The sequence below is a fragment of the Dermacentor silvarum genome, chromosome 1, assembly GCF_013339745.2.
Source record: "Dermacentor silvarum isolate Dsil-2018 chromosome 1, BIME_Dsil_1.4, whole genome shotgun sequence".
NCBI lineage: Eukaryota > Metazoa > Arthropoda > Arachnida > Ixodida > Ixodidae > Dermacentor > Dermacentor silvarum.
The window spans coordinates 431036191-431060961 of record NC_051154.1 but is presented as its reverse complement, the minus strand read 5'-3'; positions in this window follow the sequence as shown (position 1 = coordinate 431060961).

The following is a 24771-nucleotide window of genomic DNA, read 5'->3' as shown; positions in this document are numbered from 1 at the left end:
CATGGTGAACCTACGACACTCTATAAAGAAATGATCCATAGTTTCGGGTTCATTGCAATAAAAGCATTGAGGGGAAGGCGCCAAACCAGACCTATGGGTATAGAAATTAAGCCTTGGTATTCGGCAACGCATTCTAGTAAACGACACTTCAAATTTTCTTGTTGAACACCATCTGCTGTGCCAAGGAAACCTAAGGTGCTGAAAATCAGTGTTATTGAGTACACATGATTTGGCATGTTCTTCTTGGACAGAAATTTTTTTAAATCTTGCAGAAGTGACGTATGCCGACGGTCTTAGGATTCTCAGTACCGGGCCGTTAAGAGATGCCGCTGCTAGTGCGCCTGCAGATTCGTTTAAAGTGAGCCCCACGTGCCCCGGCACCCATACCAGATGGATAAGGCGTAAATGTTGGGGGATGGATGAATGAAATTCTCGGAGAATGATAGATGAATTGGTCACTGATAAAGCGGAGCAAACAGACAAGCAGTCGGTTAAGATTACGGCTGAAGTAATAGATGTGGGATGTTTTCGTAGAGCTAGGATGATCGCTAATAACTCCGCCTGAAATATTGGCGTAAAGTCGGGTAGTCCAAGGGAGAAAGACCAATTTAATGATGCCAAAAAAATACCCACTCCTGCCTTCTCTTCACTGACAGAAGCATCTGTGGCTATTACTGCATTTATTTGGAGGTTCTCGAGGTAGCAAGAACGGATGGCTTTTAATACCGCGCGCTAGTCATTGCTTCTTCTTCTTCTTGCTCTCTATGTTTTTCATAAGTGCCAATATGTCCTGTTACGTCGTCGTCATGGCCGCACTAGACACGCGACAATATTATGGGGACGCCGACCGCATGGCAGCTCCATTGTGCGATTATCATCATCGGAGCTGGGCAATGCGCCCGAGCCACGCGCAGCAAGCCTTTGGCGGAGCGGCGGTCAGGAAGCTTGCTCTCATTTGGTCTGGGCATTGGACAGTAAAGGTTGTCCTTTGTATGTGTCCCGCACTCTGTCTCGTCTCTGAGGGCCTCAGTTGGCCATTGCCTCTGAAGGCACGGCCCTGAGCCCACATATGGCGCCCCTAACGTGGGGCGAGCTGCTGGTTTACGGAGATAGGCATCAGGTCTTTCGGTTTGTAGCTAGTTTTCTTTGACATTTTGACAGTAGCGGTTGTGGTATCTTTCGTATTTAGGTTACCATGCATTGTGCGGCGTTATTTGTATCTTTTGTGTCTTCTTTCCCTGGTTTGTTTTGTCTGTTTTTCCACGGAGACGCGCTCTTCGGCACGCAAGGCAGTCTCGGAAGACGGACAGCAACCCGGAGTCTCGACTGTGGCGGGATGTGATGCCGGTGAAGCCGGTGTGCGACAAGACGCAGTGGCCTCGTCGCCTTTGGGCCAGATCGCCGCGTTGTGCCAGATTTTAACTGCTCGGCTCGAGGACTTGACCGCTGCCACGCACACGGATCACGAGCGCACGCAGCCCGTTGCACTGACGAAGCTGACGTTGGATGTTCCAAAGTTTAGCGACCACAACGCAGGGAAATCGGTCACTAATTTTCTGGATGATTTGACCCTTTAAAGGACGGTTTCGTGTGTCTCAGAGCTTCACTTGCATGAACGATTCCTGCCCGTTCCTCTTCGAGGCACCGCGGCCCAGTGGCTGCGCCTGCCGCCTCCATTCCTGTCCTGGGACCGATTCGGCGCGGCGTTTCGGGCGGAGTTCCTGCCGGTAGACTACGAGTACCGCATCTGACGCGAACTCAACGCCCGAACGCAACACCCAGATGAGGGTCTGCGCGCATATGTTCGTGCCATGCAGGAACTCTTTCGACACGCCGATCCCAGCGCTACCGAGTCCACTAAGGTCTCGCATGTTTTTCGACGATGCCATCCTCGCTTCAGGCCATATCTTTTTGGCCGTTCATTTTCCTGCCTTGAGGAACATGCTGGCTTCGCCCACCACATCATGGACAGGCTCTTTTGGGAGAAGAACTACGCTCCGCCACCAAAGGTCGACGTTGCCCTCGAGTCAGCCTGTGCCTGGAGGGAGAGAAATACTGGAACAGTACCATCGTACTCACCTGCTACCGTTGTGGTCAGCATGCACACTACCGGCATGAGTGTCCAATGCCGCCCTCGACTCGGAATGTTTCCAACCAGGAAAACGGCTGTGGCCCGCAGTGGTAACGAGCTCCCCAACACCGCCCACTGTCGAAATTACCGAGGGTGAGCAAACTGACCTTCTTTCTGTTTGCCCGATAGAACGTAGTAGCTCTGCTAGCTCTTGTCCAGTACCTTAATCCAGAGTTCGGCGGAAACCCGTCTCGCGAGCATATTGAAATAAAATGAACACTCGCCAATGGAAATAGATGTATTGGGAAATAAAACTTAACGTTTCGAGTCCCGTACGGGACCCTTGATCACATTGAAAGCAAGCGCGGTGGCTCTTGTTTAAATATGGGATAGATGGCGTTGTGCGCGTTTGTATATTTCTGGCAGATTCCCACGTGTCCTGTTTACCACATGTTGCGTCGCCTGAATGTGCAGCGATTCAAGCATTAGTCTCGTACGCAGTTTCTTCTCTGCGGCAATTATGGATGCCGATGCCCAGTCTTGCAGTGACCTGTGTTTTCGTGGTGTTTTGATAAAGCGTTTGAAGATGAGTTGTACGAAATTACCGGTCTCGCCGACATAGGTTGCGTCATAATCTCTGCACGGTATTTTATACACAACACCGGGGTACCTCGATCGTTCCAAGGGGTCTTTTACGTGCATCATTTGACCACGTAACTTGCTTGACGGGACATGCGCAACCCAAACGTCGTACTCATTGAAAATTCCTGCCAAAGCCTCGCTTACCCCGCGCGCATACGGAATGGCTGCGCGTTTACACTTCTTTGTAACCGATTGGCGGTTGGGGGCTGAGGCACGACGTTCCTGCTCTCTGAGCATTTGAGGTGGGTATGCGTTATTCGACAAGTCCCTCCGTACCACGTCCAGTTCTGCTCTGCGTCTTGTAGGGCGCGAACAGGGACGGAAGGCGCGATCGAACAGGGATGACAAGACCGAGACCGAGGTATTTTCCCGTGTGCGTGGACTTTCGATATACCGTTGTGGCGAAATCTTTATCCATGCGTTTCACGAGAACATAAAAGAAAGCTATGCGGCCGCTCTCTTCATATTCCACCGTAAACTGGACACTCGGATTGAATGAGTTCAGGTGGGCCAGGAATTTTTGGACGTCACTGCGGCGAATAACAGAAAAACAGTCGTCAACGTAACGGACGAAGAATTTTGGAGCAGGGGAGAACGACGACAACGCGGCATCCTCGATGGCCTGCAGGGGTAGATTAGCGCACACGACTGATACAGAAGCCCCCATGGCGGTCCCAAAGACTTGTCGGTAGAAATGCTTATTGAGAACAAAGTACGTATTTTTGAGGCAGAACTCCAACAGACGACATAAGTCATCGACGTGAATAGGCGTGCGAGAGGGCAAAGGATCCCGTTCCAGTGCTTCTCTGCAACATTGTATCGCAAAATCGACAGGCACGCACGTAAACATAGATTTTACATCAAATCAGACCATCATGTAGTCTTTGTTGATTGTACACTCTTTTAGCCTTTCCACGAAATGGCTTGAGTCTTTCACAAACGTAGAAGTTTCTCCAACAAGCGGGCGTAGTACACTGTAAAGGTAGCCGGATAGCCTGTGAAGAGGTGAACGGGTAAAGTCGACAATCGGTCTCAGGGGCACGGCAGGTTTGTTCACTTTCGGTAGACCATAAATTGCCGGCGCAGACCAATTATAAACATAGCAGTTTGTAGTAATGGTATTTGCTCTCAGGTGGCACGAACTGGAATACATTGAACAGAAGTTTCTGCAGCTAACCTTCGATTTTTCGAATTGGGTCGCGTTTTATCAACGTGCTGCTCCCCTGTCCGCCTTGTCCCCAGTCCTCCGTATGCCCCGGCACACTCCGTCAGCGGGACCCTACCATCTTTAGCAGTACTGACGACCACGACGTTGATGACTGGCTATCATCATACGAACGCGTCAGTCTTAACAACAAATGGGATGACATCACGAAATTGACCACCGTCCCTTTTTACCTCACCGGAATTGCCCACTTGTGGTTTCGGAACCACGAGAGCAAAGTCCCAAGCTGGACTGTGTTCAAGACAAGTTCAGCGAGGTCTTCGGCCGCCCTGCTCTTCAAGAGCGTCATGCCGAGCAGCGTCTGCAGTCGCGCTCTCAGCAGCCTGGTGAGACCTTTACCAGCTACATCAAAGACGTCATCGATCTCTGCAAACGCGTCGATGCATCCATGACTGAGTGCAACAAAATCAAGCATATCCCTTACAAAAAATTCTAGCAACTTTCAATTAAATTTTTTTAGACAAACGTTACTAAAACCTACCAACGGTCTATTGAAAGTTCTCAAACCGTTTACAAACTTCCTCAATACTTCATACCAACATCCTGTCGACTATTGGCCACCGACATTCAATTAAAATTTTATGTACAAACTTTCCTTAAACGATGAATGAACATCCTTCAAACATTAAAAGCAGGGTATCTTTTTACTTCATAGAAACATCCTAGTAACTTTTTTCCTACTTTTTGCTGTTCGCCCTAGAAACGTCCTTGTAACTGTTTTCTAGCTTTCCGTTGCTTGCTCTAGAAACATTCTTGTAACTTTTTTCCAACTTTCTGTTGCTCGCCTTAGAAACATCCTTGTAACTTTTTTCCAACTTTATGTTGCTTGACCTAGAAACATCCTAGTAACCTTTTTGCTACTTTTTGCTGTTCGCCCTAGAAACATCCTTGCAACATTTTTCTAACTTTCTGTTGCTTGCTCTAGAAACATTCTTGTAACTTGTTTCCAACTTTCTGTTGCTCGCCCTAGAAACATCCTGGTGACATTTATCCACTTTTTCCAGCATTTTTAGAAATTGTCTGGTACTGTTCTGATGCAACCTTGTACATATAAAAGTATGTACCTGTTAGCGAAACACACCAATCTTTTCAAACACTGATGTTTATTTTCCAACCCTTTCATACATGCCCTCAGAAACCACAAGCAAGCAGTGACTATAATGTGGTCTTGACATCTCCCGTGTTCTTGATATCCCTCTTGCTGCAAGCCTAAAGGAGGAAAAATGCAATAATAGTTAGCCTTATGAATTGTATCTGGACGAGATAGCATGATGCAGTCATCCACAAGAATTTGACTTCAAATGACCCACAATCAAAACGAACATTTCAACTGACTGCCTTGCCAAACATACTTAGAATGGCATTCACACCTCTGGGGTGCAAAGCTTCTTTTTGGACGACGTCCTGGTAGGTATTGGAACGCCACCCAAAAATTGACTGAAGCATTGCTGAAGCAGAACTGCTGCACATAATATGCATGTGTTACATGTAGGAATCATACACTTGTGTAAAGTAGCTGTAAATCAGTTGCAGTAAAGATACTCGAAGTGTTTAGAACGGCTTCCGCGAGATATGCCATGTCTTTAGGAGGTAGAAAACATTTTTATAGACCCTCTAGTGTGCATTATTCACAGTTCGAAAACTCAATTTGGTATATTATTATATTAAAAAGTGACTATTTCAATATTTCCACCAAGTGCAGGGGAGCTTGAGCATGAAGCAATCTTTCTTGTGACATCTCAGTAAATCCGAGGTAGTGAGCATGTGGTACCACAAACCACAGATGCACACATGTTCTGGGCAGTAGTCAGCACTGTTACCATGTCACCGGAAGCTTGTGTATTAGGCAGCTGACAAGTAATATGAAAGAAAAAGTAAAAAGGATTGTTTGCATTTCAGATAAGTGACAGCAAAGAACAAGCTTTATCCAATGTCAACTGTAGAAGGGCAGAGACACGCTGAAAAAAAGCCAATGTAAAGGCGAACGCTCAGCGTTCAGCTGCACTGTCGTGGCTTGCAACTACTGCCCACAGAAAAAAAAGTGCCAATGTAACGATGAACACTCAGCGTTCAGCTGCACTGTCGTGGTAGCTTGCAACTATACTGCACTGTGCGGATTGTTGTGATTTAGCAGTTTGCGTTACCACCTCAAATTTCTGTAAAATACAAAGGAGACCAGCTTCCTGCTTGAAGCCAACCTGCACTTTGGGTGCATATTGAACTTGTCACATGAAAAGGTTATTGGTTTGTTATATGCTTGAGGAATTACCTGAACATACAGTGGCTAGGGATTCAGCAGCTACCTAATAAAGAAAATCTTGCTTTTTGTATGCAATAATTTTAAGAGATGAAGTACGGTACACAATACATAAGTGTGACCGATTAGAGGGAACAATATAGGCGCACAGGCAATAGTGTGAGAAGTGACCTTCACAATACTGCATAATAAAATTGACAAAAAGATAAACATCTCGAGACCTCATGCTTCTCAATGATTATCTTAAAAAGGCAATCTGACTAGATTAATATACAGTCTGTACAGAGTATATCATGCAGTTACTCAAGTCAGAGTTATATTTAGCTCAGAGGAGGCTAGTTAAAGGTAAGTTCATTAAACTGAGGGCCCTCCAGATGACCAAAAGTGAAATGCAAGTTATTTGCCACTAGAAATCATGAAAATGGCACACACAGTAAAATGATTGCATATTACAGAAACATATCCTACAACACACAAGGCAATGACCGTTTTGTACGCACCTATGTAAAAGCACGCAGATCAGGTGCTTTATAGTGGTGCTCTCCAGCTTGCAGCAGTGCTGCAGGTTCCTGTGGGATGCCTCCAGAATCCGCATAGCCTTCAACTGCAATGAATAATTTATTGCAATGTGAATCTGGAAACCCATCATATCAGTCTAATACTGAATTGCAAGGAGCCTCACACTAGCAGCTACATTAATGTGCCTCTCGTACGAATCTCTCCATTATATCTCAGGAGGTTACGCGGTTATGTTGTAACAAGTGCGATTCAATGTTGCAATGCAGCAAACATAAGACTACCAGGAAAATCACCGAAACTCAAATATTTAATAAAGCAAAAAGAGCATTGGATATGAAAAAAAATATTGGGCACATGAAAAGTCTTTTGAACCCTAGGCCGTGTTTGTATAGCGATGGTATTCCTTCTCGCTTTTCGTCAGAGCTTTGACCGACGCGCCGCCCGTGTTATGAACTGGAATAGCCTGCCGTTCACAGTGGGTGGTAAGAATGACGTAGGATACAGCGCAAAGTATCGCCACGAAATCGCAGCCCTTACTTTATTACTGCAAGGCACAGTCATTACCCATGACTGGAAGAGCTGGCATACTGCTCTTTAGATGAATATGTATAGTAAAATCCAGCGTCTGATTGAGAGGTCTCGATTAAAAAGAAACCTCGTCATTGCAATATCGGCGTATATCTGCCTCGCAATATAGAACACGACAGGTTCTATAGTTCAATATAGAATACAGGCAGGTTCTCGCGACGCGGGCCTTCAGAGTGAACTGTATACAAAAAAAGTCTTCATACAAGCTAATATTACGCAAGCGTCAAACATAGCTATACTGTGCCAACGCGTGAAGCCCATGACACATCGACGTGTACACACCTGCAGTGTACTCGCGGAAATGCTTATATAAGGAATAATTTTCTCCCGGGAAACTACCCAACAAACAGTACCTTTCAGTGTTTCCATAATTGTGTTCCCATTCAGTCAGAGCAATCAGACCCCCGGGGTAGCATACTTCACAGGAAAATGCAAGTACGCGATAACATCAACAGAAGCTTTCGTAAAATTGCTTACTAAATGTGCATAGAAACATGAACAACTTACGCTCAGAATGCGCTCTGCTCTAGTTACACAAAGCTCATTACATGAACCATAAGCTACAACAACGCGCACAAGCGCCAAACTTGCTTACCTTTCAAGACGTAGTCAGCAAACACTCGTTCGTCCCACAGGTACCGTGGCTCCAACTCTCTTTCGGGCGCAAACACTGTAGAGCTGCCGATGAACTACAGCACCACGAACGCACAACCTACAACAAGTTCTTCCATACACTGTGATGAAGCCCCAGTACCAGGCTTTTCACGAGAGAGCGCAGGCAGGCGGGAACAAAAGCAGCTCGGACGGGCGCTGTAAGACACTGTTGACACTGGCGTATCGCTCGAAACACACGGCGAACACACGGTGTTTCACGAGTCCAGAGGTTGTGCGATGGTTAATGCACACGATAAGAAGCACATTTTGCCTAGGCACTTCTAATATAAAATTCAACTACCGCCTCACTGCAACAAGCACTCGCGCACAGCCAACGTGGTCCATAAACTTACAGTACAGTGTACTAGAATTCTCCGAACTACAGTGTACTAGAACACTGTAACTTACAGTGTACTAGAATAGCTGTAATAAACTACAGCAACTTGGATTGGATTGGATTTACTGAACGATGATGATGATGATTTATTGGCATCCCCTTTGAAACGGGGTGGCGACAAATAGTCACCTAGCCTGCTTGATTTGTATAGCCTATTGCTGAGAGCAATTCGTATGCGCATACCAATGATCGAGAATGATGATGATGATGATGATCTATTGGCATCCCCTTTGAAACGGGGCGGCGACAAATAGTCACCTAGCCTGCTTGATTTAATCAGGTATACTATACATGTTCTTTATCTTGCATTTTTGTATACCTATCATTATTTTTCTTTTTCAAAAATTTACCTTGTACCGCTGCCTATGATTTTAAGAGATCAGGTCGCATCCATCTTTTCCCTACTTTTTTTCCACCAGTACTCTAATCGTCTCTTGCTGATCTCTACGGCTGATCTGTTTATGTTTCCTTCCACTTTAAACCCAAGCGCTTCTGGGAGTTGCACGTTACCTACGGTTCTCGCTGGGTGGATCCCGTCGCATTCCATTAGGATGTGCTGAGTGGTCTCTGGATCTTTACTGCAGCATACACATGTCTCATCTAATTCCGAATATTTGTTCCGATATGTTTTCGTCCTTAGGCAACCGGCTCGAGCCTCAAATAGCAAGGCACTGCCCTTTGTGTTATCGTACAGATTTTCCCTTCTAATTTCTTTCTTCTCATTCTTGTAAATCTCCATTGTCCTTTTCGTTTCCATTCTTTGCATCCAATTCACGGTCTCTATTTCTCTCACTTTCTTTCTGATGACCCCTGGTTGTCTATTTACAGTTTCGATTATCCTGTACTTGGTTGCCAACTTCCTTGACCTCTTCCTCCATTCTGTGTCCACGCTTTTCATGTAGAGATACTTGTGCACTTTAGCCGCCCATTTATTTTCATCCATGTTCCTGAGCCTTTCTTCAAAACTAATTTTGCTTTGTGCTTCTCTGACTTCAAAAGAGGCCCAACCCATGTCTCCATGCACTGCCTCATTTGTCGTATTACCGTGTGCTCCCAAAGCCAACCGGCCTACTGATCTTTGGTTAACTTCCAAACCCGCCAATATATCCGATTTTAAGCATATAATGGCATTTGCGAATGTTAGCGCTGGCACCATTACTCCTTTCCAGATTCCACGCACCACCTCATACTTATTGTGGCCCCACAGTGCTCTGTGTTTCATTAATGCTGCATTCCGCTTCCCCTTTATTTTCAGATTATCTTGGTGGTTGCTTGAGTAATTCTTTCCTTCGTTTATGTGTACGCCGAGGTACTTATATTGCTTCACTATGGGTATTACTTGCTGTTGAATTGACACCACGAAGTTACTCGTGTGTTCATTAAAGATCATAATCCCTGATTTCTCTGTGCTAAACTTAAGGCCTAGATTTGTCGCTGCGTTCCCACAGATATTCGCAAGTATCTGTAAATCTTTTTTATTGTCCGCTAGTAGCACAATGTCGTCTGCGTACATCAGTCCAGGGATCTTCTGTTGCACCATTTGTCCATTACGCATGTAGGATAAATCAAAACCTAATTCGCTGTTTTCCAGTCGTCTTTCTATGCCCTTGACGTAAAGCGTGAACAACAATGGTGACAGAGGGCATCCTTGCTTCAATCCTTGGTGAATTCCCACCATTTCATTTCCTTTTCGGCCTTCCCATGCCACTTGTACTTGGTTGTCTCGATATATCTCCCTCAGCAGCTCCACGAAATCGTCATCTATGCCTTCGTATTGAAGAATATCCCACAACAATTCCCTGTCTACGTTGTCATAAGCTCCTTTAATATCTAGAAATGCTATCCATAAAGGTCTTTTCTGAGCCACTGAAATCTCTATGCACTGAGTTAGTACAAACATATTGTCTTCTAAGCGTCTGCCTGGCCTGAACCCATTCTGTAGTTCCCCCAATACACCGTTTTCTTCCACCCACTTCGACAGTTCTAATTTTATGGCTTGCATTGCCATTCTATATATCACCGACGTTACTGTAACTGGCCTGTACGAGCTCGTCTTATCCTTATCTCCTTTGCCTTTGTAGATAAGATTCATCTTGCTTTCACGCCATCCAGCGGGAATATTCTTTGTTCTAATCACTTGCTCTATGGCATTAGTCAGCAGTGCCTTGCTTTTTGGACCGAGGTTTTTGATTAGCTGTATTGGGATTTCATCGGGTCCTGCTGCCGTGTTGTTAGGGACATTTTCTGCTGCCTTTTTCCAATAAAAGCTTTCTATGCTGAATTTTGATCTCTCAGGCCTCTCTGTTGTTGCTGGATCTGTTGTCTGAACTACGCTTTTTCTCGTACCGAAGTTATGCCTGATAACGTCTGTGATGTACCGCAGCGCATCATCGCCTTCATAGATGTTACCGTCTTCATCCCTTATAGCCGTTTGCGAGTTTCTAGTTGGAGCTCCGAGTGCTTTTATATGGTTCCAGAATCTTTTTGGGGCGCCTTTGTCTCTTTTGTGAATGTTATGCACCCAACGTTCACTTGCGCATTTAATAAAACACTGCAGCAGCGCCACACTGCGGTTAACGAAAAGGAACCTGCCTCCTTGATTCGCATCGCTTCAGGAGCATAGCCTTCGAGATTCGCAATTGTCACTCAAGGGAAGTCGTAGCTGAAGCATGAGCCAATCCACGCGCCGCCCGTGCGGCTCCGTCTGCTTGAAATGACGGACGGTCTACGGGCTAATGTGACACTTACCGAGCACATATCCGTGATCACCGCCCACATTCACGTTAATTATGGCGCCAAGTGTAATGTTTTCGAGAATATGTGCCCTCATCTTGAATTGGTAAGACCATATTTCCTCTTAGCGTCAGGAATAAAGGTAACAAAACGTGGCGATGGCTGGCGTGCTACAGCAGCTGAAGCTTCGGCTGAAGTGCAACAGGCGTAGTGCTTGCACGCACGTGTAAACAAACAGATACGGCCATGCCAGGTACACAACTGACTACTCAGTAAACTGACAATCGTAAATTATTCACTTGTGTGCCTTAGCAAGCATTTACGGAATCCCGCCAATATATTGACACGTATACATGTTATCTTTCACCGGTGGCCGCTTTCCACCGGCTAACAAGTGTTAAACGTTATCGCTCGGCGCAGGACGCGCCTGCATCGGAAGCTTCTAGAACGTTATCGATGCTTCTTTCCGTTGCCTGTTTTCACCGACGCTTATGTTATCTGATTGTATAACCGACGCGAATTGTCTAGAACGTTCTGGAAGACCCGCGGGCATCAGGGATATTAATCTGGAACCTTCGATGACTCAGGTATAAAAGCCGACGCGTTTCGCCGCTGACATTTCGACGACCGCCGACTGTGTTCGCCGCTTTCGTTGTGCTTCGAGTGTATAGCTTGCTTTTGTGGGCACAGGTTCGCCCAATAAAGAATTAGTTTCGTCATACACAGTTTTACGACTGTTGACTTCAGCGTCACTACTACGTGACAATATCAACACAACAATCACCCGCAGTTTTGAAAAGAAAGGCTCTTTTAACAGTGACCGCAGGTACTGCATTTGTGAGAGTTTTGTGTATAGTCTGCATAAAATCGTAAAGGAAAGGTTTCTTAAGAAGCCGAATTCCGAAAAAAGGTAAGCGTCGTGAAAACAAATAAATGGCCTTACGACATGTCAGAAAGTCTAGGCATTGTATAGTTCCTGCTAGTGCTACTGTAATATGGGAGTAGTGGTACCGTCTCTGCCTCACACGCAGAAGTCCCGGGTTCGAGTACCAGTCAGTGTAGAACAACCTTTTTTTTTTGAAGTAGGAAAGCGTTATATACAATTTCACTGGGACAGGCTAAGATATTTTACCTTAGCTTCTACTAATTATATATGCACACATAATAACAAAAATTATTCTGTCTCCTCGCTTTCTCTTAAACTGCAGGAAGCAATTGTCAGTATGACACTTAGTTTATTCGTACTAATTATTGTATTACCGATATTGCATGTTATGCTTCTTTATTGCGGTGTTAAATGAGCAAATGAATGAAACAAATACAGTTGTTATAATTTTCTTTACACAAAAGTAAAGACAGAGCCTACCAACTTTCCTTAAACTTCCTTTAAACTTTCTTCAAATGAACTTGCTTCAAGTGAAAACAAGAACGGAGCCTATCAACTTTCTTTAATGTTGCTTTAAACAAGCTTTCTTCAAACGAAAATAAAAATAGAGCCTACTAACTTTTTTAAACTTTCTTTGAACAAACTTCGTACAAACAAAAGTTAAAACACAGCCTACCAACCTTTTTAAAACTTTCTTTAAAGAAACTTTCTTTCAACCGAAGTAAAAACAGAGCCTACCAACTTGTTGTAAACTTTCTTTGAACAAACTTCCTACAAACGAAAGTTAGAACAGAGCCTAACAATTTTCTTTAAACATTCTTTAAACAAACTTTCTTCAAACCGAAGTAAAGACAGATCCTACCAACTTTCTTGTAACATGTGTTAATAGAAAGTAAAAGTACATAGAGTGTTACTAAAGTTGATAGAAAGTTGGTAAGAGTTCTAAAGAAAGTAAGGAAGCATTTTTGTATGGGTATACTGAAGGGTATCGACGACGACGCGTTTCAGATGCGGTTTTCAAAGACCCCCTCTACTGTTGCCCAAGTTATTGAACTATGCCAAAGCTATGACGAGCTCCGCCATCAACGCCTCCTGACCCGTCATCCTGTTCCCCATCAGGAATCGTTGTCCGGCTTGACCTCTCTATTTCAAGATTCCACCCTCCTCTCGCTGATCAAAGTCTTCGTCCGGGAAGAAGTTGCTCGCCAGCTCTCCCTTATCTGCAACCCGCCGGAGTCAAGTTCGTCCCTTAGTCCGCCCCTACGGCACATTATTGAAGAACAAGTGTCCGAGGTCCTTCCTCTGGAGCGGGCGCCTCAACTCACCGCCCCATTGACTTACACCGACGCCGTCGCACGACCACGTCCACCGACGTTCCGGGCTCCGCCTCCGATGCCTAGCCCTGTTTTTACCTCCATGCCGCCACGACCTCCAGTCCATCGAGTAAATAATCACTGGCACACAGCGGACAATGGGCCCATCTGCTATTCGTTTGGTATTCCCGGACACGTTGCACGCCTGTGCCGCCGCCGTCCACTTCATCCACGTGACGACCCACGCACAGCAGCGTACGACCATCCGTTGTCTTACGCTCCAGACCAGGACTTACCGCTTCCCCGCCCAAGCCTTCTCCCAGTGTCTGACCGCCGTTCTCCTTCTCCTCGTCGTCGCTCGCTCTCCCCGATGCTTCTACGTCCCACTTCCGCTGACACGTAAAACTAAGTGGCGCAGTTCCCGAGGCAAGAACTGCGTCTTCGTCGCAACGCTCAAGCCCTCTTCTTTCGCCGCCCAATGTTATTGACGTCGCTGTTGAAGTTGTCTCTGTGCTTGCCCTCATTGACACAGGTGCCGCCATATCTGTGATTGCCGAAAAACTATGCCGCTCCATACGAAAAGTCACGACGCCTTTCTTTGGTCCATTGCTGCGTACGGCCACAGCACAGCACGTCCAGCCGGTGGCTGCGTCCACCGCCAGACTTGAAATTCAAGGAGTGCTATGCATCGTCGAGTTCGTCGTTCTTCCCCACTGTTCCCACGATATTATTTTAGGTTGGAATTTTCTCTCCCATCACCAAGCTGTCATTAATTGCTCCCGTGCAGAAGTCGCCTTCTCTTCGCTTGGCAATGCCATATCTGACGACGTTTCGCTTTCCTGCACCGAGTTGTCCCTCACTGACGACATCCAGATACCTCCGCACGCATCCGTTCTGGCACCTGCATCCTGTTCCGTTGCCTCCTACTTCGACACCAGGTGTCTCCTCCAATTTTGTATCCCGATACCATGGGCCCTACCGGGTTCTACAGCAAACTTCTCCGGTGAACTAGGTCATCGAACCTCTCACGCCCCCTACGGACCTGCGTCGCCGAGGCCACCAAACTGTCCATGTCGATCGCCTCAAGCCGTATCACGAGCCCTTCGTCCTCATGACGCCTTAGGCCTCCTGTGCGGTTCCGTCTTCAGCGAGGGATTGCCTCATGCTTAGCACCCCTTCGCTGAGCCATCCATCGAACGCGGAATCGCCTTCGCTCGTCGAAACTCCTGTTCACCGGTACAGCCGCCGCCTGCTAGGCCTGACGCCCAAGTTCAACCCCTTGCAGGATCCTGCCGGACCGCGTCTAAGTACTACCGCCATGGCCACTGCAACTCCATCGCACGTGACGCTACAGCATCCTATGGTCCCAGAAAGTTTCCATGGTGACGCCATTGAATATGTCCAAGATTGGCTGGACCAGTTCGAGCGTGTCGCCAGTCATAATGAATGGAGCTCCCGGCAAAAGCTGTCTTATGTCTATTTTGCTCTTCGAGACAGTGCGCGGACATGGTTTGTGAACCGGGAGAGGAGCCTGACCACATGGGATGCCTTCCGCACCCAGCTGCTAGACACATTCACTAGCAGCGACAGAAAAAACAATGCGCAGCGCCTTCTCGAATCTCGTGTTCAGAAGCCAAATGAGAGCGTTGCCATGTTTGCAGAAGATATGGCCCACCTTTTCCACAGAGCAGATCCTGAGATGGCCGAAGAAAAGAAGTTGCGCTATCTCTTGCGGGGAGTGAAGGAGCAACTGTTTGCCGGACTCGTGAGAAATCCACCGACGACAGTGGCCCAATTTACCAAGGAGGCTACCGCTATCGAACGGGCACTACAACAGCGGTACCGCCAATACGATCGCGCGAACTCGCCAACAAATGTTTCACTGCTACCTGAGGGCGGCGGCACATCTCTGCGTGAAGTTATCCGAGAGATTGTGCGAGAGGAGATCCAGCTGCTCGGAATTGCTCCCATGGCACCAGCGGTGGCTTCTGTCGCTGATGTCGTCCGGGAGGAAGTTCGACAGGCCTTTTCTTCGCCCGACTGGCAAGCGGCGCCGCGACGATGCACATACGCGGAAGCTCTTTGTCGTCCACCTCCCGCCACTTCGATGCTGCTGACACCGTCGACCACTCCGACGCAGCCACCGCCGCCATCCCCGACGCCCTATCTTCGACAGTCACAGCCGCGGCCAGCAATGCCATATCGCCGACAGCCGATCGCTGCGCCGCGGTCTTACGGAGAATTTCCTGCCGGCTATCCGCTACGAAAAACCGATTTGTGGCGCACCGCTGACCGCCGGCCGCTATGCTTTCATTGCGGTGAAGCAGGCCATGTTTATCGAGCTTGCCACTACCGCGCAGCTGGGTTTCCCAGATTTCCCACCAACTATAGTTACCCTCGGTTTGACGCTCCACGTACATGCGACGACAATCCTTCAAACTTTAGACCGGAAGGTTCAACGACGCCTCGATCGCGTTCCCCATCACCGGCTCATTACACCCAACCAACCCGTCGCGATTTTCCTGACGCCTCTAGGGGCAGGTCTCCTAGCCCGCGTCGGGGAAACTAGAGGCAGCGACCTCCGGGGGTGAGGTTGCAAACCGTCCAGCTTCCCAAGAACCCCCATCACCGACGATCGACGACTCTACGACTCCGATGATTGCAACCACACCACATGTAACACACGCCGTCAGCACCGATCTTGTCGTTAGCATTGACGGCCACCAAGTGGCCGCTCTCGTTCACACTGGTTCGCATTTTTCGATAATGAGTCTCAAGCTAGCCGACAGACTAAGAAAAGTGAAGACGCCGTGGACCGGGCCCAACATCAGAACCGCCGGGGGCCAGTTGATGACGCCGATTGGAAAATGCACAGCCAGAATCATAATCGCCGGTTCAGCCTTCGTTGCCACCCTCGTCATTCTCTTTGAGTGCTGTAAAGAACTTATTTCGGGAATGGATTTTTTGAGGGAGTACGGTGCAGTTATTAATGTCCGCGACCGCATGGGGACATTTGCTACGAGCTCCGAAGACGTCGACCCCGCGGATGACCAGCGACCGCGTTTACGTATCGCCGACGACGACGTCACGCTTCCGCCGCGAAGTTGTTCCCTCGTGCCTGTCATCTGCGATAACTTGCACACCGGGCCTGGCGTCGCTGAACACATCAACGCACACTATAGTACTGAGTCAGGGCGTTTCCGTCGCCAGGGCAGTAATTAATGTACTCGACGGACATGCTGAACTCCTGCTGACGAATTTTAGCAGGGAACGTCGACAGATTGGTAAAGGCACTGCTGTTGCTTACTTCGACGAAATTGCCCCAATACAAGACTGCCTCTCAGTGCAGCACGCGGCGTCCTCCGCGCCTATGCCTGCACCTGTGGTTGATGTCAGTCGAACTTTATTTATTTATTTATTTATAATACCGTCAGGGCCAGTGGCATTATAAAGGGGAGTGGTACAAAAGCAAATGTGGTATATCGGAAGTAAGTAAAACGTAGCGATTAATATGAACAAAACACAATGCTAGAATACAAGAGGTTTCTTTGAATACAGTGTTAGCTGCTGCGTCACAAAAAAAAATCCTGGTTATACAATGTTAGCTAAAGGTTCACGAAAAAGGCTGTTATCAGTAATATTTACAATATCAGCGGGAAGGTGGTTCCAATCTATACATGTTCGAGGGAAATAAGACTGGGAAAAATGCTTTGTGTTACATAGATAGGTCCCGACTTTATGACAATGATCAACACGGTGTGATACATAATGGGGTCTTGTAAAGAATTGCGTGTGCAAGGTACGATGATGATAAAGCCTATGAAAGAGTGCTAGACGTGCCATTCTACGTCGAACAGACAACAAGGGAAGACCAAGATTAGACTTCATTGAGGAAATGCTTGCAGTTCTATTATAATTACAAAAGATAAATCGAACAGAATTATTTTGGACAAGTTCTAAGCGCGTTTTCAGGTTATCCTGGCAGGGATCCCATACAGCAGTAGCATATTCTAATTTAGGCCGTATTAGAGTTTTATAGAGTAGATGTTTTAGGTTAGATGGTGAGCTAGAGAAGTTACGGCGCAAGTAGCCTAACATGCGGTTAGCGTTGTTAATAACGTATTCGGTGTGAATTGCCCATGACAGATTTGTAGTTATATGGACACCTAGGTACTTGTAAGAGTTGACTGTTTCTAGAGGAACGTTGTTTAATTGGTAAGTGGCTTGTTGGCGAAAAACACAGGGAACACGTAGGACTTTACATTTGTTAGTATTTAGTTCCATTAACCACGAGTCACACCATTTGGTTATTGCATTAAGATCGAGTTGCAACTTGTTAACGTCGGTTTCATTGGATATTTCGCGAAAAATAACTCAATCGTCAGCGAACAAGTGTACGTTAGAGGATAAAGTAGCAGGAAGATCGTTAATATAGATGAGAAAAAGGAGAGGGCCCAGAACTGAACCTTGGGGAACCCCAGAATGTACGTCACTGAAAGAAGAATTAAAACCATTAGCTGTAACAAACTGAGTGCGATTTGTTAGAAAAAACTTAATCCATTTGAGAAGGTTAGGATGTAGATTGAGTGCATTTAATTTGTACAAGAGAAGTCTGTGGCAAACCTTGTCAAACGCTTTAGAGAAATCTAAGAAAATACAATCGGCAAACGAAGAACGATCCAAAATTTGATGTAGCTCGTGACTGAATGAAACAAGTTGTGTTTCACATGAAAATGTTTTGCGAAAGCCGTGCTGAGCTGGGGTGAAGAATGAATTATACTCGAGGAAATTAACAAGGTTAGAAAAAATGATATGTTCGAGTAGTTTACAGCACGTACTAGTCAACGAAATGGGACGGTAATTATTTGGTGAATGTTTGTTACCGGACTTGTGTAGCGGAACCACCTTCCCGACCATCCATTCTTTAGGTAGTGTGGACGTATCTAGAGACTGCTGAAAAAGCTTTGTAAGAATAAGTGAACTAACAACATTAGTACTTTTTAAGAATTTGGTGTTAATTGAATCATAGCCGGGAGATGAATTAATAACGAGGGAATTTATCAGCTTTAGGACACCAGACGTTTCAACAATAATTGGAGGCATTTGTATATAGTCATATTCACGTGTGGCAGGCAGAACACTTTCACACTTGGTGGAAAAGTTTTTAACAAAGGTTTCATTTAAGAGACCAGCACACTGGTCACGTGGAAGACGGGAACCTGAAGAGTCATCCAAGGCGATGTGGTCACTAGATGGTGGATTGATAGTTCTCCAAAATTTTTTAACATTATTTGTTAGCGTTGATGGAAGAGTGGTGGACAAAAATTTATGCTTAGCAACCTTCAATGCAGTTACGTAAGCATCAAATGCTAATTTATAAGTAGCCCACCTCGATTCGGTGGGTGAGTTTTTAGCCAAGCGAAAAAAACGTTTCTTTCGATTGGCAAGCCGCCTGATATGCGCATCATACCAGGGGGCTTGTGGATTGACAACAATTTTGCGAGTCGGTATGTATTTTGTTGGTTAGTTCGTTTACTTTAGACACGAAAAGGTCCCAGTTAGTTTGAATTGAACGGTTGTCAAAGTCAGGGAGGAAGTCATCTAGAAATGAAGTTAATTCTCTGTTAATTGTATCAAAGTCGGCGTTTTTGTAATCGTGTATAATCTTCCGTTGTTTAGTGGTTTTGGGAATTGATGAGTTGAAAGTGAAATGAAGAAGACAATGATCGCTTATGCCAGGTAAATGTGTGATCGAAGATATGTGGTCCGGATGGGACGTTAGAATTAAGTCAAGGGTATTTGCTACATTGACAGAGGATCGCGTAGGATCGGTAACGAGTTGTGAAAGCGAGAAAACAGCACATGCGTCTAAAAATTCCTTATCTTGTTGGGAAAAAGGCGATGGAGAGGGTTGGTCAGTGTTCCACATAATGTTTGGAAAGTTGAAGTCACCGAGGACTACTATGGGCGATGAAGGAAATTGATTGCGTACATGACAAATAGTGTCATGGAATTCATTTGCAAATAAAGATGACGTAGAAGGAGGGCGGTAGAACACACCTATTATTAAGGTTTGATGGCCAAGTGTAATGGAATTGTAATGCCCATCGAACGCAACAGCCTTCTTGAGCTCCTCAATGAGTTTAACAGCTGCTTCGCATCAACGTCAAGAGTTAGCCAGACGCCGCTCACCAAGCACCATATTATCACCGAAGAAGACGCAAGACCCATCCGGCAGAATCCTTATCGTGTAGCACCGAAAGAGCGGGAGGCAATCCAAAAACAAGTGAAGACGATGCTTGAGGACGGAGTTATTCGGCCATCTAAGAGTCCGTGGGCATCGCCTGTCGTATTGGTGAAAAGAAGTACGGTAGTCTGCGCTTCTGCGTCGACTATCAAAAACTCAACCAGATCACAAAGAAAGACGTTTATCCGCTACCGCGTATCGATGATTCACTGGACCGGCTACGAAACGCACGTTACTTTTCGTCGATGGACTTGAAAAGCGGCTATTGGCAAATCGAAGTTGATAAGAGAGACCGTGAAAAGACCGCTTTTGTGACACCCGATGGACTTTATGAATTTCAGGTGCTTCCCTTCGGTTTGTGTTCTGCGCCAGCAACGTTTCAACGACTCATGGACACGGTACTCTCAGGCCTCAAATGGCAAACCTGCCTAGTGTACCTCGACGACGTGATTGTTTTCTCCGCCACGTTCGACGAACACTTACGGAGACTGAAGACAGTCTTTGAGGCAATACGCTCAGCAGGCCTAACTTTGAAACCGGAAAAATGCCATTTCGGTTTTGAGGAACTTCAATTCCTCGGTCACGTGGTTAGTCATGAAGGTGTTCGACCTGACCCTGATAAAATCACTGCCGTCGCTAATTTCCCGACGCCATCTGATAAAAAGGCCGTGCGACGTTTTCTGGGCCTTTGCGCCTACTACCGGCGGTTTATTGCAGACTTTTCGCGCATCGCGTGTCCATTAACACATCTCACCCGCGAAGATGTCCCCTTCGTGTGGGGCGAAGAGAAGCAACGGGCCTTTGGCGAGCTACGGCAGCGGCTGCAGACGCCTCCTGTGCTCGCACACTTTGACGAAGACGCCCCGACAATTCTTCATACCGATGCTAGCAATGTCGGCCTTGGCGCAGTGCTCCTTCAGCAGCAGGACGGCATCGAAAGAGTGCTTGCTTACGCCAGCAGGACCCTATCCAGAACGGAGACTAACTACTCTACTACTAAAAAAGAGTGCCTCGCGGTAGTCTGGGCCATCCTGAAATTTCGCCCATATCTATACAGTCGCTGTTTCACCGTCGTCAGTGATCACCATGCACTTTGCTGGCTGACTAATTTAAAAGATCTAGCTGGTCGTCTAGCACGCTGGAGCCTTCGGCTCCAGGGGTTCGACTTCACTGTTGTCTACAAATCGGGTAAGCGCCACGCCGACTGCCTGTCTCGGTCGCCTGTTGAGACTGCATTGCACAACGATGACGACGTGGCTTTTCTAGGCATGGTAGACGCTGTCGCCGTTTCACGCCTGCAACGCGAGGACGCAGAACTGGTTCCTCTTATTGATTGCTTAGAGGGAAAACAAGCTGCGTGCCGAGGTTATTCGCCAGAGCGTTGCCTTCATTTTGCTTGCGTCACGACGTTCTCTACAAAAAGAACCTTTTACCCAGTGGCAGCAGCTACCTACTTGTCGTTCCCGCATCTCTACGGAACGTAGTCCTACACGCCTGTCACAACGAGCCGACCACTGGTCACTTGGGCTACTCCCGCACATTATCCAGAATTAGGCTAAAGTATTACTGGCCGAGACTTGCGCTGGTCGTGAAACGTTATGTCCAGACATGCCTGCATTGCCAGCGCCGCAAAACCCCACCGGTCAAGCCTGCTGGACTGCTGCATTCTGTTCAGATACCACAAGCGCCGTTCCCACAAGTTGGCATGGACCTTTTAGGTCCATTTCCAGTGTCTTCTGCCGGCAGTAGAGGGATAATCGTCGTCACAGATTATCTTACCCGATACGCAGAAACAGGTGCTCTCCCGCGGGGAACAGCAGCCGAAGCAGCACGATTTTTCATCGAAGCCGTCGTCCTAAGGCATGGCGCTCCCGCAGTGGTCATTACCGACAGAGGTTCTGCTTTCACGGCCGCGCTTCTGGATACCGTGTTGCGATTAAGTGGTACACTCACCGAAAGACAACCGCTTAACACCCCCAAACCAATGGGCTGACAGAACGTTTGAATAAGGCTCTGGCAGACATGATGAGTATGTACATCGACGTCGACCACAATAACTGGGACGAGATTTTGCCATATGTTACATTTGCGTACAACACGGCTCGCCAGGAGACAACACACGTGACACCTTTCAGCCTCGTCTATGGCCAAGAAGTAACAACACTGTTGGACGCGATGCTGCCACACGAGTGTGGTGATCACGAGACTGGTGCCGAGGAGTTTACGCAACGCGCCGAGGAAGCAAGGCAGCTTGCACGCTTGCGCATCCAAGAGCAACAGAATTACGATGCCAGACACTACAATCTTCGACACAGACCCGTCACGTACAACGTCGGCGACCAGGTGTGGGTTTGGACTCCTATTCGTCGGCGGGGGCTATCTGAGAAGCTCCTGCGAAGATACTTCGGGCCGTACACCGTTCTATGCCGCATCAGTGACGTGAATTATGAAGTTGTGCCCGACAGTCCTTACTGTTCCAAACGCCGGCAGCATCGGCCCGAGGTTGTGCACGTGCTTCGTATGAAGCCATATTTTGCATCATGACCTCACTTTTGCACCATCACTGCACTTTCTTGGGCGCTGGCGCATCGGGACGATGCTTCTTTCAAAGGAGGGGCAAATGCCATATGCTATATCGTCGCCGCGGGTATGTGCCCGGCCATGGAAACGACGCTGAAGTAGCGCGCGGGTAGAAAAACAGAGACGACAACGACGTTGCGTTTGCTGCTCATATAAAGTGCTTGTATACGTGCTGTACGCCGGCTTCCACGTCTCCTGCGAGGTCGTGACTATATATATATATATATAATGTGACAAGAGTATGCAAATTCCATTACGTTTTTGGTTTCCCATAAATCACCATGTGTAATTTATTGGAAATGTGTTTGATGTGTAATATAAATGAAATGTGTAATATAGATCGCCATATGTGATTTACATAGTCCTGTTTCCGGCCGGTGCACGGCATTAATTTGCGATGTTTAACGAGCTTTCCTAGGCTTCACTGTCTGTTGGCTTTATATGGGCGTGATTAACAAAATTTGAGCCCCTCGGTGTCCCTTCTTCTCCCGTTCATTTATAGTGACGGTCTCGCACCTGGCAGCCTCCATGTCATTAGTAAGCATGCGAGGGTTTTTAGCCACGTGCCTGCACTCCTATGTTCACGAGTCACCACAGGCCATCGGGCCGTAAAGGATATTCGACATGTGCTCACCATGGATCTGAGTGGCGCTGGTTAACACTCCCAGGGCTAGATCCAGTAAACATAAATACCCAAGTTAGTGAACGAATTAATTAGCCGTCGTCGTAGCACAATCCGTAGTGCAACGCACGCGTAATGCGAAGGTTGTTGGTTCGGCTTCGACGGGCGGCAAGTTATCTTGTCGTCCACTTTCATTTCCTTTTTTAATATTTTCCGTAATGCACTATATATATATATATATATATATATATATATAAATGAGGCGTTTATTTTCTAAAAAAAATAAATTATGGGGTTTTACGTGCCAAAACCAGTTCTGATTATGAGGCACGCCATAGTGGGGGACTCCGGAAATTTGGACCACCTGGGGTTTTTTAACGTGCACCTAAATCTAAGTACCCTGGTATTTTGGCATTTCGCCCCCATCGAAATGCAGTCGCCGTGGCCGGGATTCGATCCCGCGACCTCGTGCTCAGCAGCCCAACACCATAGCCACTGAGCAACCGCGGCGGGTGTTTATTTTCCAAAATGGCGAAGTACACATGTTTAATGTGTACTTCGCCATGCGAAACCTGCGAAAGATACACTTCTTTGCTAATGGCAATATGGTCGAGCTTGCTCTAACAATTTTTTTCTCATTGCGCTCATGTCACCACAATACCTCAAAGCTATATTGCAGTTAAATTGTATATAGCCTACTATCGCCGTAATTGAGGAGTAAAGTTTGGATTTCGCTCTTATAGATATGTAACACAGTAATTGGCTCATTTTAATTGAACCATTTTATTTGCGCTTGCATTGGCTACCCAAAATTAAGACTAAATATCAGCGCTTGAGAAATATCACAATACTTTGCGACAAAACACCACCAATCTGTCTTCGTCGGTTGCATCCTGTTTTTGGGATCACTTGTTCTTCTTCTACGAATAGACCGGACCCCAATCTCTTCATTTCCGTCGTCTTGCGTTTGAAATGTACTGTCTTTGACCACAAACACTATAGCAAGGCAGCTAGCGCACGTGAAACAGGCTGCATGTGGCCATGTTGGTTGGTTTTGTCAGGAGGCGTTCACGCAGCACTGGTTGAACGGATCTGGCTCACTTTGGTTCAAGAAAGTGCAGCACTTCGCGCATTTTTGATTCGAAACTGTTTTTAGAGTTAGGTTACAATCTGGAATTGACTGGTTTTGATTACAAATTTATTAAGATAAAAGAGACCTAGGCCTAGGTGTACATTACTTTTCCGTCAAATTTACCCCAGTTTCGGTTTCTGGATTTGGCTATGTTAGAGAAAAAAATCCTCATATATATATATATATATATATATATATATATTGTGAGCGCTAACAGTGCAGTTCATCATCTTCTTCATGTGTATATACCCATCCTCGTAATCATCATCATTTTGTCGGGTTGGTGTTCTTAGGCTGTCTCGCGCTGTGTGACAACAGAAGAGCTCTGCCTTCGTCCCGGGCGTCGTCTCACAATTGGTGGAGCGTGCGTTAATATCCCCGTCCTCTTGCTCTACCGGTCACCCCTGGAGCTCCGTCCTGGTTGACGGTTGTGCTCGCCAACACCAGTCATGGCACAAACCACCGCATACACTGCTGCCACCACCTCAGCACCGCGAGCTGGGCCTATTTGGTCCGTCACCAAACCGCAACGCGACCCTCAGGTTTTTTTCTGGCCTTCGCGGCGACGACGTGGAAGACTGGCTGGACCAGTGCGATAGGGTGAGCGCTTGCTACCATTGGGACGAGTCACACAAGCTCCGCAATGTTGCCTTCTACATAGGGCAGGTCGCCCAAACTTGGTTTTTCAACCACGAGCGCGACTTCCCTGATTGGCCAGCATTTACTGCGCAGCTGCGACAGATATACGGCCCATCTGCTGGGCGCTCCGAAGTAGCAAAACAGAAGCTCGCTACCCGCATCCAGGGAGCCGAGGAATCCTATACGTATTACACTGAAGACATTCTGGCTCTCTGCTGTCGCACTCGGAGTGACATGCCCGAACAGGAACGTATCCGCCATATCCT